General features: G+C 41.0%; 1 protein-coding gene across 2 annotated transcripts in view; it reads right to left on the reverse strand.

Annotated features, from left to right (window-relative positions):
• LINGO2 (leucine rich repeat and Ig domain containing 2) overlaps window positions 1-12,638 on the reverse strand; it is a 579,240-nt gene that overhangs the window by 316,894 nt on the left and 249,708 nt on the right. The window lies entirely within an intron of this gene.

Raw genomic sequence — 12,638 nt, forward strand, 5'->3', positions numbered from 1 at the left:
TGGCTTCTTTATTGTACAGCAAAGCAACACTAAGTAATGCTGAACAGATAGAATTCTACATTTTTAATGAAGCAGACTACCTTCAGTTCCCTTGTCACTGGGATGTTTCTGAACAAATTTCTTCCCATCTCCTTTTATGTATCAGATCAGTTATTTATAAATAAGATGATTTATAAATATGATATGAGAAGTAGTCCCTGGAAAGTGTCAGGCATACAGTGGGAGGAAGAATACTTGTAGGCTCTTATAACTGAAGGTCTATATTCCTCAAAATCCCAAATAATTTGCTGGGACTAATTTAACTTTCAACTTACCCTGTTCACCTTGTGGACAAAATTGGTGAATTTTGTCTCCCAATACGATTTGCGCAATACAATATTGTCAATCTGACTGTATATTCTGATGATTTACTGAAAAATAACAAAATTTTCACCACAGGTATTCAGGAAAACAACACTAGGGAATATTTCAGTAAATTGCTTGTACCCCGTGTTGTAGGTTAAAATCCAGGTGCAGTTACACTGGAATTCATTTCTAGAGGATAATCACACATGATTTGAATCACCAGTCTATTACACAGCCTCTACACAGTTGGCAGTTGCTTGGTTTCCTATACCACGTGCAAAGAAATGATGGAGCTCTTTGTCTAAGTGCAATGTTAGGGTCTACTTAGAGACACTGCTTTCCATATTCTACAGTTTGCATAATGCTCGATGCAATCTCCAAATTTCTGATTGATTACTGCATCTTTTATTTCAACTTTTTGTGTTGCTATTTTGTCATTTTTGAAATGTATTTTCACACTCATATCAGGGACATAAGTATTACTGTCTTTTTGCTACAGCCTGTGAGGCCAGGTTGTACTCCAGCGCGAGATCTTTAAAAGATTTATATTTCTTATTTATGTCACTGCTGTTGATAATAAATTTGAATTTAACTTACGTTATGTTCTTTTGAGTACTACTGGACTAGTCCTCTATACTGCTTAGTTTACTTCCAGCTCTTTGAACAGAGTCCGACAGATGATGAAGGTTTGCAGAGTGGCTGAAGCTGTCTAGATACACTACCATATGTTCCTTTTTCTAACTTCGTTTCTCTGTTTGTAATCCAGATGGCAGTAGAATGTATTCCAAATTTTAGTAGTTTAGATTTTTTGCTGCATCATTATGTGGTTTTCAGATGGCCAGCCAAAACGATTTATCTGTTATGGCTTAAGAGCTTCTTCTCCTCTTCTGTATTGGATTGCTACATTGCTTTGCTATTCTTATTTTTATTATTTCTTTGTTCTAGCTATCATTTTATCTTTTCTGTAGATACATAAGACAGAACCTTGCTTTTATGGTCTATTCTGTTTTCTAACCTACTGTCAGCGTATTAGAAGTACTGAAATACTTTGTGATATATAACATACCTTTTCCATCTACATTGCCTTTATCTCACTGGTGTTTTCTGGATTATATATAGGCTTTCAGAGCAGTGCATATACTGTATCATGTTGAAAGTCTATCTCATGTTCTTGATAGGGAGTGGCATCTGTGTAATAAATTAGGGTATGATCTCGGTCACTGTATTGTGACTTTCCTGGTGATTTGGGGGGAAAGGCCTCATCTTCAACTGACAGCTCTGGAAGCTGAATAATAGGCATTGTAGTCACCTGGATGCTTTCAGCAGTGGCTTTTTCATGATGTTTTCTGAAGCTCATGATGAAGCCTCACCTGAGGCACAAAACAGATCTGTACTGATGTGATGATTTAATTCCAAAAAGAACAGCTAGTGGCTCCTTTTCAGCATATTCACACTCTCTTACTGAGTCTTTCATGGACTTTTTACTAAATGCTCCAGACTGCTGCTTTTCTGTTACTACAGCTCCCTGGATAAATCAAGCAGTATGTTCTCAATTGTCAGTAACAGGTACTAATTTCTTTTCCAGGTGCTATTCTGCAGCTTTGTATCAATGCAAATCCTTAGAAAGAATGACTATTTCCCAACAACTTGAGTTAATAAAAAGCTCTAAAGTTGAAGCATTTTCTTTACCCACTGAAACAAAACAAAGATGTTAGGATTTTTTTTTGTGAAAAAAATCAGGGAATATGGTAGTGCCAGAATAACAAACATGACCAAGCTTAGGATACTAGCATGATACTAATATGTTCTAACAACCATATTATAGGCCTAGTTTTTCACTTCTTCCCTTTAGGCCTCTTCCATTTCAAGAATGTCATTAAATATCCACTTCACTAGGAAAGTGTTCATTTTACCGCGAAAGACCTTCAGTACTAAGGGGTGGGGAGTCTGGAGACCCAAATTGTAATATACTTCTTGGACATCAGTCTATTGCCTGAAGAGTTTATTTTCTCTTTTATTTCCTAATAAAAAGATATTAATCTAAAACGTGCATTTCTATTAAGAAGGTATGACTCTTCCATACAACACCATATCTGCCATTGCTTTCTCACCATAGACCACTGTTTTCAATAGTTGTTACTAATTTTCTTTGCATTCCTGTTAATACATTGCTTTAGTAATCTCAGCAGGGCTGAAGTGAATGCACTTCAGCAGTCCCAAACCATATGTAGGGCAGTCAGTTTAGAACATCCAACTGCTATTTATATGTCCAGTTCATTAACATGGTTCCTTGTACTGTTGGCCAAGGCCCACAATAACTATTCTTTCACTTAATGATGTCATTCTTTTATTATACTGGACTGTTTTAACACAGCCTCCTGTCTCGCAGTGCTACATAGGTACACCAGTATGTCAGTTCTCATAAAGGCTAGGTGACATGACCTTTTGTTGATCAAATTATTTTTAACTATGCTTGCTTTTTCCATATGAACAGGTCTTGTCATAACTAGCACAAAGTAACATTGCGCCAGTCCATTTCTGCCCCTCAGCACTGCCAGTACTGCATTACAGATGCCTTCCTAACCCCGCTGTGATTTAACTGTTGTTGATTTAACAACGCAGTGGCAAATTCGGCTGTTGTATAGCTGACAGTCTTTTCATGCATTATGTGCACACTGAGAGTCTTAAAATCTGTTAAAGCGATACTCCCGGCAGTCTTCTTTGCATTACAAGGCTTCAGTCGTCAGTCATGCTCACATTACTGCTCTTCTTAGGGGAACTCACTTCCCTGGAATATAAAATCTATATCTATCTTAACCTCCACTATCTACAAGCTTGGCATTGCCTTCATGCTTTTCATGTTTATTTCCATGCTGAATACTTTCACCCATTCATGGTGTCTGCATTTTTAATTCACCTTTCTCTAATGTACCTCCCAAGATTCTTTGGATAGTGACTCTGTACTTCTTTTGTGGACTGCAATTGTGAACGCTATTACTTTGTCTCTGGTCTGGGAAGACTGGCACTGTTCTCCTAGCAGCATTTCTGCAGGGGTGGGCTATTTTTCCAGCAAACCTAAGTCATGTGTGCCAGAGCCGTATCTTAACTATTTGAGTTTCGTATATTGTCAGAGAAGGAATACTGGGCTAGGAGGAACTGTATTCTGACCCATTATGACCATACTCATATTCTTAGGCAATGTAAAACCTCTTTGACAACCATCAAATCATTTTCCTTTTCTTTGCAAATCTGATCTACAGAAAATTCCTGAAAAATGGATAATATTGGAAAAAACAAGATCTTTTGAAGTCTGCAGGTGAAAAGATTATGTAGTCAAAAAAGGACAAGGGTTAGTAATCTCAGGTGTAGCAGGTTTTTCACTTATTAAGTGAATAGCATCGGTGCTGTCTCACCTTCAGTGTGAAGGTACTGGAATGCATCCAGAGGAGGGCAACACAGCTGGTGACAGGGCTGGAAGGCACGTCGTGTGAGGAGTGGCTGAGGACTCTGGGTTTGCCTAGTTTGGAGAAAAGGAGGCTGAGGGGCAACTGATGGCTCTCTACAGCTTCCTGAGGAGGGGAAGTGGAGAGGGAGGTGCTGAGCTCTTCTCCCTTGTGCCCTGTGACAGGACTTGTGGGAATGGTTCAAAGCTGCACCAGGGGCAGTTCAGACTTGCCATCAGGAAGCATTTCTTTACAGAAAGCATGGTCAAACACTGGAAGAGGCTTTCTAGAGAGGTGGTCGACACCCCAAGCCTGTCAGTGTTTAAGAGGCATTTGGACAATGTCCTTAATAACAGGCTTTAACTTTTGGTCAGCTCTGAAGTGGCCAGGCAGTTGGACTAGATGATTGCTGTAGGTCCCTTCCAACAGAAATATTCTATTCTATTCTATTCTATTCTATTCTATTCTATTCTATTCTATTCTATTCTATTCTATTCTATTCTATTCTATTCTATTCTATTCTATTCTATTCTATTCCTGTTGCCATCTAGAACACTATTAACATGGGCTATAAGATTGGCATCACAGTACCAGATAAAATAAACTTATTTCAGAAAACACCTCTCTTCCTATCCTGCATAAAAGCACTTAGAAGTTTTTCTTCTTAAATAGTGTCAGACTCAAAGTTCTTTGAAGTTTGTGATATCAAGCACCTTCCTCATACTTATATTTAGGGCACATTGTTTGCAGTGGCCTGCAGCAGGAGGAATCCTAGAAAGAAAACAACTATAAATGCTGTCCAGGCTTGAGCCACCACCAGTTGCTTGAGAAATAAAAATATTGTCAGTCAGCGATTTGTTTCAATAATGCTGCTTCACAGAAAATAACAAACATCATTCTTTGCAGCAAAAGTAGTAATGTCAAAAGTAGTCCTAGGTAGCTGTGGTTTTGTTCACAGCTTCTTACCTATTTCAGCAACACTTCACTGAAAATACACTTGGTCTACACTTCTCCATACGGTTACAACCTCAGGCCCTGCCTGGTGCTTTTCTTTCTTTTTCCTATCCGAAAAAAACAAAATCACATCAGAGTTAGGAATGAAAATCTTCTATCTGCAGCTGTCTTACTGTGTCTTTACCTTGATTTACGTCATTCTTATAGGAATCTGGTTTTTGGACTTGATCAGCACAAGAATACTGGTCTAGATGAAGCTGTGGCTGAGACAGTGAAGCTGCTGTGCCTGCCAGTGATCTGTGAGAACACAGTTGCTTGGCTCCTCTCAGCTATTGCAAAGGAAGAATGAAATCACTCTTGATTTCCTGAACACCTCTTCTGAGGATATGACACTTTTATGAGTTCTTTAGATATGGAGAGTAATTTCCATTTCTCAGCTCTGGAAGATGACTTTGACTTTTTCTGAATGGCTCGATAGAAAGATATAGGTATGAAAATGAAACTATTGCCAGTGAGATGGAAAACGAGCCAGCCATTAGTAAGGCATAATCAGAGTCAATAGTGTAAAGGATCCAATACTGTCAGGCTTAGTAATAACATCATCTTGAATGTCAGATAACAGCAGATAACATTTCAACAGCCCCTTCCTTTGAATACTTTAAGCCATTTTTACACATTTTATTGTAGCACCATCCAATATGTATTATCATCAGCCTTCTACAGATCATGCACTCAGTTACAGTGTGAGCGTCCCTACAAGATGCAAAACAATTTGCTGAGGACAATGTTTATTTCCTGGACTGGCTGCCAGTGACAGTCATTGACTCTGGGACCTTCCATCTAAAAGGACAAATCTCTACTGGCACATTTAAACTCCAGCTGCCACAGTGTCTGTCAGCACTCCTGTAACTCAGCTACATTCCTGGTGGTACAAGCAGAGAAGGAAAAGATAATCCTTAGGGTCCCTTTCAAATTGAGTTACTTTTGAAGGCAATAATCAGAAAACAGATAATGTGTGCCTCCTTCAATGTCACACAGAAATTCTCTGGGAAAGAAAATAAAGTTAGGGTGGGATTTTTTCCATTCTTGCAGTGGTTTTGGTAACCAATGGGCATTATTTGCTTGTTTGTTGTGTTATTAATTAGTGACACACTTGGGTTCCTGGAGTCAGTCTTCAATGCAGGGATGAATCATGATGTTGTCTATAGCTTCATAGCGGTGGAAAAGTGAGACATTTCTTACTGAGCTGATATTTCCACTCTTCCTCCTGAATCAGTTTCCTGTGATCCTTTTCTAGAGGTAGAGTCACAGAAACAGATGACCGCTCTGGAAGGCACCTCTGGGATTTCTGCACCAAACCCATGCACAGTGCAGGTCAGCCAGAGTGTTGTATCAGCTTGTTCTTTCATGGCACTCCCATGCAAACAGGGAAGCCTGGTTGACATGAATCCCCTGGGGCTCATTTCTCTGCTTTTCCCCCAGAGACGGTGCCTTGCTGCAATGTGTGTGAGCACTCTAGCCCAGGGTGAAGGGAGAAAAGGAGCCAAGGGGACTCCTAGGAACAGGAGAGGCAGTCCCCTTGGCTCCTTTGGCCTAGGAACAGTAGATTGGAGGCTGGATGGCGTTTGAATAGTGGGGGAAGATTACACAGAAAGGAAAGATCCCAGCAGCTGAAATTAAAAAGACAAAAGTGGACAAAAAAGAAAAAAAAGCAAACAGCAAGAAAAATTTAATCACCTTTCTACCTACACATAGCTTTAATATGCCTCTTTTTGACAAGCACGTTTCATGTATATGTTCTAGATCTTCTGTGTTGACCAACCTATGACTGAAGCAGGATACCTAACTTAACATGCTCACTGGGAAAAACAAGTTTTGCCCTGATTCAGCCCTGGTTGTAAGTAACAGCAACTTCAGTTTTGCCTCAAGCTGTACATGATGCTTCATGCTATCACTGATATCCAGAACTCAGCAATAATGGCTCCCCAGCCATGAGCTCGGAACTCAGGAGAGTTTCTTGTAAACCGAAAGTCACAAATACATGTTTTATACTCTGCTGTCCTCTAGATCAGTGGAAGGTGACACAGGAAGGATGCAGAGTCTGCCCTGAGATCAGGAAGGGTGCAGGCTGGAGAGGTGGACCTGCGTGAACCGCATGAAGTTCAACAAGGCCAAGCGCAAGGTCTTGCACGTGGGTCGGGGCAATCTGAAGCACAAGTACAGACTGGGCGGAGAGTGGCTCGAGAGCAGCCCCGCGAAGGAGGACTTGGGGGTACTGGTGGATGAGAAGCTCAATATGAGCCAGCAATGTGCGCTTGCAGCCCAGAAAGCCAACCGTACCCTGGGCTGCATCAAGAGAAGCGTGGCCAGCAGGTCGAGGGAGGTGATTCTGCCCCTTTACTCTGCTCTGGTGAGACCCCACCTGCAGTACTGCATCCAGCTCTGGAGCCCCCAGTATAAGGACATGGATGTGTTGGAGCAGGTCCAGAGAAGGGCCACGAAGACGATCAGAGAGCTGGAGTACCTCTCCTACGAGGACAGGCTAAGAGAGTTGGGGCTGTTCAGCCTGGAGAAGAGAAGGCTCCGTGGTGACCTTCTAGCAGCCTTCCAGTACCTGAAGGGGGTCTATAGGAAAGATGAAGAGGGACTTTTCACAAGAGTGTGTACTGATAGGACAAGGGGAAATGGCTGTAAACCAAAAGAGGGCAGATTTAGATTAGATATTAGGAAGAAGTTCTTCACCATGAGGGTGGTGAAACACTAGAACATGTTGCCCACAGAAGCTGTGGATGACCCCTCCCTGCAAGTGTACAAGGCCAGGTTGGATGGAGCTCTGAGCAACCTGGTCTAGTGGAAGATGTCCCTGCTCATGGCAGGGCAGCTGGAATTAGATGATCTTCAAGGTCCCTTCCAACCCTTATCATTTTATGATTCTGTGATGTCATATTTTGTGCTAACTAAATTATTTGCAATAAATTAAATGTTTAAAAAGGTATTTGGACAAAATATTTCATAATTAAAATTTATTCTCATGTTTACCGATTTATGTACTGTCTATGTCTAGTGTACCTTTTAACTAAAGTAATTTTCCACCAGTAGCTTAATAAACTCATTAGGTTAACAAGGAAAAACACACCAGATGCTTTTACTGTGAATATACAGTACATAGTTATTCAGAGACAGAAGATAAACCAATGCTGCTTTCTTTTTCCATTTTTTTTCTTTGCCTTTCAAATGTATTTCAGATCTATGCTTACATCTACTACATATACTACAGTTCTCAAGAAGTAACAATGCACTGTCTCTGCATGGTGTGGTGACAACCTAAGAGCTAAGAAAACCATGTCCCCTAAAGAATATGGGGCTGTATAATAACATCGCTGAGTAATTTGATACGCTAACAGGCTTCATGTAACAGTTATGAAATCAAAAAGTTCCCTGTTAGGTGTTCCCTCCTTTTCCAGTTTCAAACCAAAGACAACCCAGCCATGAAAAACAATGGACATAACTGTCTGTGTTCTGGTGGTGTTGAGCAGGTGCCTAGAGGGAGCTGGTAATGGCAACCAGCAGTCGTTCAGATCGCAGTGGCAGGAACCGGAGACATCAGTTGTAATGCACCGTCCACAGCCTTTTAAGGAACCAGGTATATCTGTGTCAGGATGGTGGAAACTAATCATTTCCCTTCATTCAGCAGCAACATTGGTAACTCTCTCCTTGCACTTCCCACTTGTGTACAAACAGCACTACATCAGTCTTGAAGCTTGACCTGTGTTCACTAACCTTCAACACGACTGAGTCAACGTGGAGCTGACATCTAGCCAAATCTTAAGAAACTCACACAGGCAGTGATGGCCTCAGATCAAAGTCATGAGGAAACGCATGTGTTTCTGGGTTCATTTAAATCTAAAACTCAAGAGGATGAAACTTACATGAAATGAAATGAATCAAATATTTCAATTAACCCCTGTGGGGACTGCAGCAGAACTTCATACAGCTCTCCAAGTAAGGACACGGAATATGAATAAAAGATGCTGAAGCTACCAAGCTCGGAAAACAATGTGAATTGCCCATTCCCATCAAGCATATTCAGGTTAGACAGTTTAAGTCTATTTACATCGTGCATGAGAACCTTACACATTCTGTAAGCAAACTTATTGCATGCAGCTGATGTGATCAAGTATAGTATGGCCTGTGTCTGTGTGGTACAATCTGAAGAACAAAGCCAATTCACATTTATAAAATCCTACACTAACTGCTAAGATGTCTAGTTCACTAACTGTTCTACATAAAGCTTTTAAGTGAAATATATACCATTTCATGGATGTCAAGGGCTGTCTGCATAATCCAAAAGCACAGGAAAATGATAATCACCTGTCAGCAGTAGGCTCAGGGCTCCCTACATCTGCTATGTCCAAGTAGAAAAAGCATGCAAAGATTTCACATGACTTTAAGCATTCTGATACAGAGAAGAGGCAAGACAGAAGGTATGAAAGGTCGACACAGTTCTTACTCATTTTCTCTGGGTGAAATGGTGATGGTAGATGATGCTCCTTCTATATCTGAGAAGAAGCAGTAGGAGTCCATTAAGCAGCCTACTCAACACTGAAGTGCATTGCTGCTTTTCGAACTGCCTGACTAATGTCCACTCACAGATTCCCAAAGAAGAGTGAATTGATGGAGACTAATAGTACAGCAAAACCCAGCCTTGGAGTCCTAGAGTTTCAGATCTGATGGTCATTTTCTGCAGATATAACTCTTCCCATTGTCACACCAGTGAGTGAGCAATTTCTTAAAAGATTTTGATTCCTACCTTGCCCTTTATGTCTTCAGCCTAGAGTACTGCCAGTTTATTCCTTAGCCAAGAAAAAGGTCCAGCTAAACTCAAAAGTCGGGGGTAGTCTTGCATTCTAATAGTCTTCACACTGTCACTGCCAAAGGAGTAACGCTCCAGCCATTTCATTTTTATCTCCTGTCTTTCTAGGCCATTTGAATTGTTCTGCAAAATGCTACATTAAGGAGGAAAATAAAAAGTTTTAATCATGCATTTCTAGCAATGCAACCCAGAAAATGACTGACAGTAAGTTACAATAAAATAGCAGTGCATCCTTTTTTTGTTAAACCCAAGGATGTGGTCAGGAGAAGAAAGAAAAGGGACAAAATCCTATTTTGTAAATTACCCTCATAATAAATACACAGGCTGAGGTGTCAAAAACTGTTCTATTTGTGAAAGGAAGGGTACTGCAACTTCTTTACCTGAGGAGATTGACAACACGGACTCTGATATCCAAATTGAAGACCCTTTATTTATCAGAAAGCTGCGTTTTACACCCTTACAAAGCTGTCCATGCGCTCCAGCCCAAAATGCTTATTCCCTAACATACATTGTTCACCCACCTATCCTAAACATGCCATTGGTTAGATTAACTGTGTACGATTTCTCCTTCATTTGCTCCGGGCGTTCTAACGAAGTCCTCTGTTGCAAGTGATAAAGTCCTTATTTTAGTCTTGTTCAGAAACACTCAAGGACATCATGACCTTTGTTAATATAGTATGTTCCCACAATTCCCCCATTTTTGTTTTCAATGACCAAGGCATGTAGTTGTTTATATTGTTGTTGAATTGTTCTCTGAATACACTGCAAGAAACATATCATAACAACAATCAAAATCTTCATTCCTTCAAAATCCTCGCCTCCATGTCCTCGAGCTAACAATAAGAAATCTATGACTGCTCTATTCTGAAACGTTGAGTGCCTCACTAAATTTACATCTATCACTAATTTTGATATTAAAGCTGACATTAAAATCACTTACTTTGCCATCCAACATGACAGTCTATCTATACTACCTAAAGCTTTACCTACACCTACATGTGGAGAAAACATAGCTACCAATACTCTTGTTGCTTCACCCCAGTTATCTACCTCTAAGTTCTTAAAATGCCAGTGACATTCACATACTCCGTAAGATCTCTAAAATCATTCACTGCCTTTCCAATAAGACATGTTCTAAATGGATCTCTGGGTGTGGCTGATGACAAACACAATGAGTCTTGCCCTGTTAGATTTGCAAAAGGCACCCATACGTTTTGCCTTGTTTGGATGGTCCATGGTCCTGCTGCCTGTATCATGATGATAACTGATCCAAAGATGATCCATCCAACAACGTTCCCTTTTCTACCGCCGGTTTTACCCATTTTGCCAGGATCCACGTAGGTCCACTATCTGAAATGACACAAGCATAGCCTCTTCCCCATGTTACTAATTGAAACGATCCTTCCCATTTTCCTTCCTTGTTTTTCACTAACACTTTCAGTTGCTTTTTATGTGTTGACATTCCCGTTAACATACCTTGTACATGTTTCACAACAGGAGGAATAACATCTTCCCCTGCTAATCGTAAAAAGTTCATCACATATTGTACTTCCATTAATCTGTTTACTGGTGTCTCCCAGGATTCCCCCTGTTTTTGTTTCTGCAAATAATGTTTTAATGTTTGGTGTGTACGTTCTATAATTGCCTGGCCTGTCGGAAAGTGTGGGATGCCAGTAACATGTTGCACTCCCCATTTTCTAAAAAAATTGTCCCGTTGATTGTGAAACATATGCTGGGCCATTATCTGTTTCCCTTTCACGATTAACTGTGCAAATACTTCTGGTCTGGTTTGTATACAAATTGTCGGTAAATTGACACTAATTCTGGAGGTAAAGGAAATTGCAATTTTATCTGAAACTTTTTTGTAAAACAGTTTTCGCTTCTGGCGTTAATCTTCAGGAAAATAACAAATCTGAGTCCTTTTTAACAAGGTAAATAGAGGGGACAATTCTTCAGTCGTGATGCCAGTATTTTCACCTTTCAACAGAGTGAACAACATCATCTAGAAAGGCCATCTGAACCCTGGAAAGATAATCAAGTCCAGCTGTTTGTCCACTAGAAGTTCTACTGTGGTAATTGAATTATACACACTTTTTCCAACCAAGGCCTTGAATGTCAGGAAAATGGTTCTTGCTGCGCCGCTTCTGTGTCAGGGCTGGCTGGGCGGACGTGCCGGCGGGGGGGGGGGTGGGTGTCCAGGCCACACTGCCGGTTGCTGAGGGGGCCGTGTGCCCTGTCAGGTGTAAAGTTTGCTGATCTGTCTGGTGTGGTGGCTGCTGGCGCTGCAGGCTGTGCTGTGTCTGAGGGACTGCGCAGCTTTACGCTGGAATTCACCCTGCTGATGATTAATGGGATTGCCATCCTTATCAAAGCGTGATCGACACTGATTGGCATAATGACGTCCTTTGCGGCAACGTCGGCACATTCCTGGCGTACGACCTCCTTGAGGTTCGCTCTGCCACCTTCCTTGACCTTTATTACATTGATAACTCAAATGTCCTTGCTGTCCAACTGTCTTCCAGTTACACTGATAACTCAAATGTCCTTGCTTGTCCTTAGAATCAAGAAGGTATAACATCGTCTAGATTCTAAGGGCTTCATCGCGGCTGCAAAAGCTCCTGCTAACATTGTAGCTTGTTGTTCCAGAGTTCCTACACGATTGGCTGCTTCTACCATTTCTACTAAGGTGGCATTTCGTGGTAGGGTGATCAATATCTTTTTACAATTGACGTTCGCATTTTCTAAGGCCAATTTTAATAATAATGATTTTCTGGCTTCCGGATGTTCAGTTTGCTTTTCTACACCCCTTGTTTGATTGAGGGAAATGAAACTGGTTGTTTGCCGGCTTCAGGCAAGGTTAAAAATGCCCATAAAGCCATCTGAGCTGACTCTCTTAAAACCTCCTGCAATATTCTCAATTGCAATTCAGGGTCCGCAAATCATCCTGCACCAGTATAATGACCCACGACAACTCCTAACAAGGGATCTCCTTGTTGGCATCCCAGATTCTCCACTGCCTTTAT

The sequence above is a fragment of the Opisthocomus hoazin genome, chromosome Z (genome assembly GCF_030867145.1).
Source record: "Opisthocomus hoazin isolate bOpiHoa1 chromosome Z, bOpiHoa1.hap1, whole genome shotgun sequence".
In the NCBI taxonomy this organism is placed as follows: Eukaryota; Metazoa; Chordata; class Aves; order Opisthocomiformes; family Opisthocomidae; genus Opisthocomus; species Opisthocomus hoazin.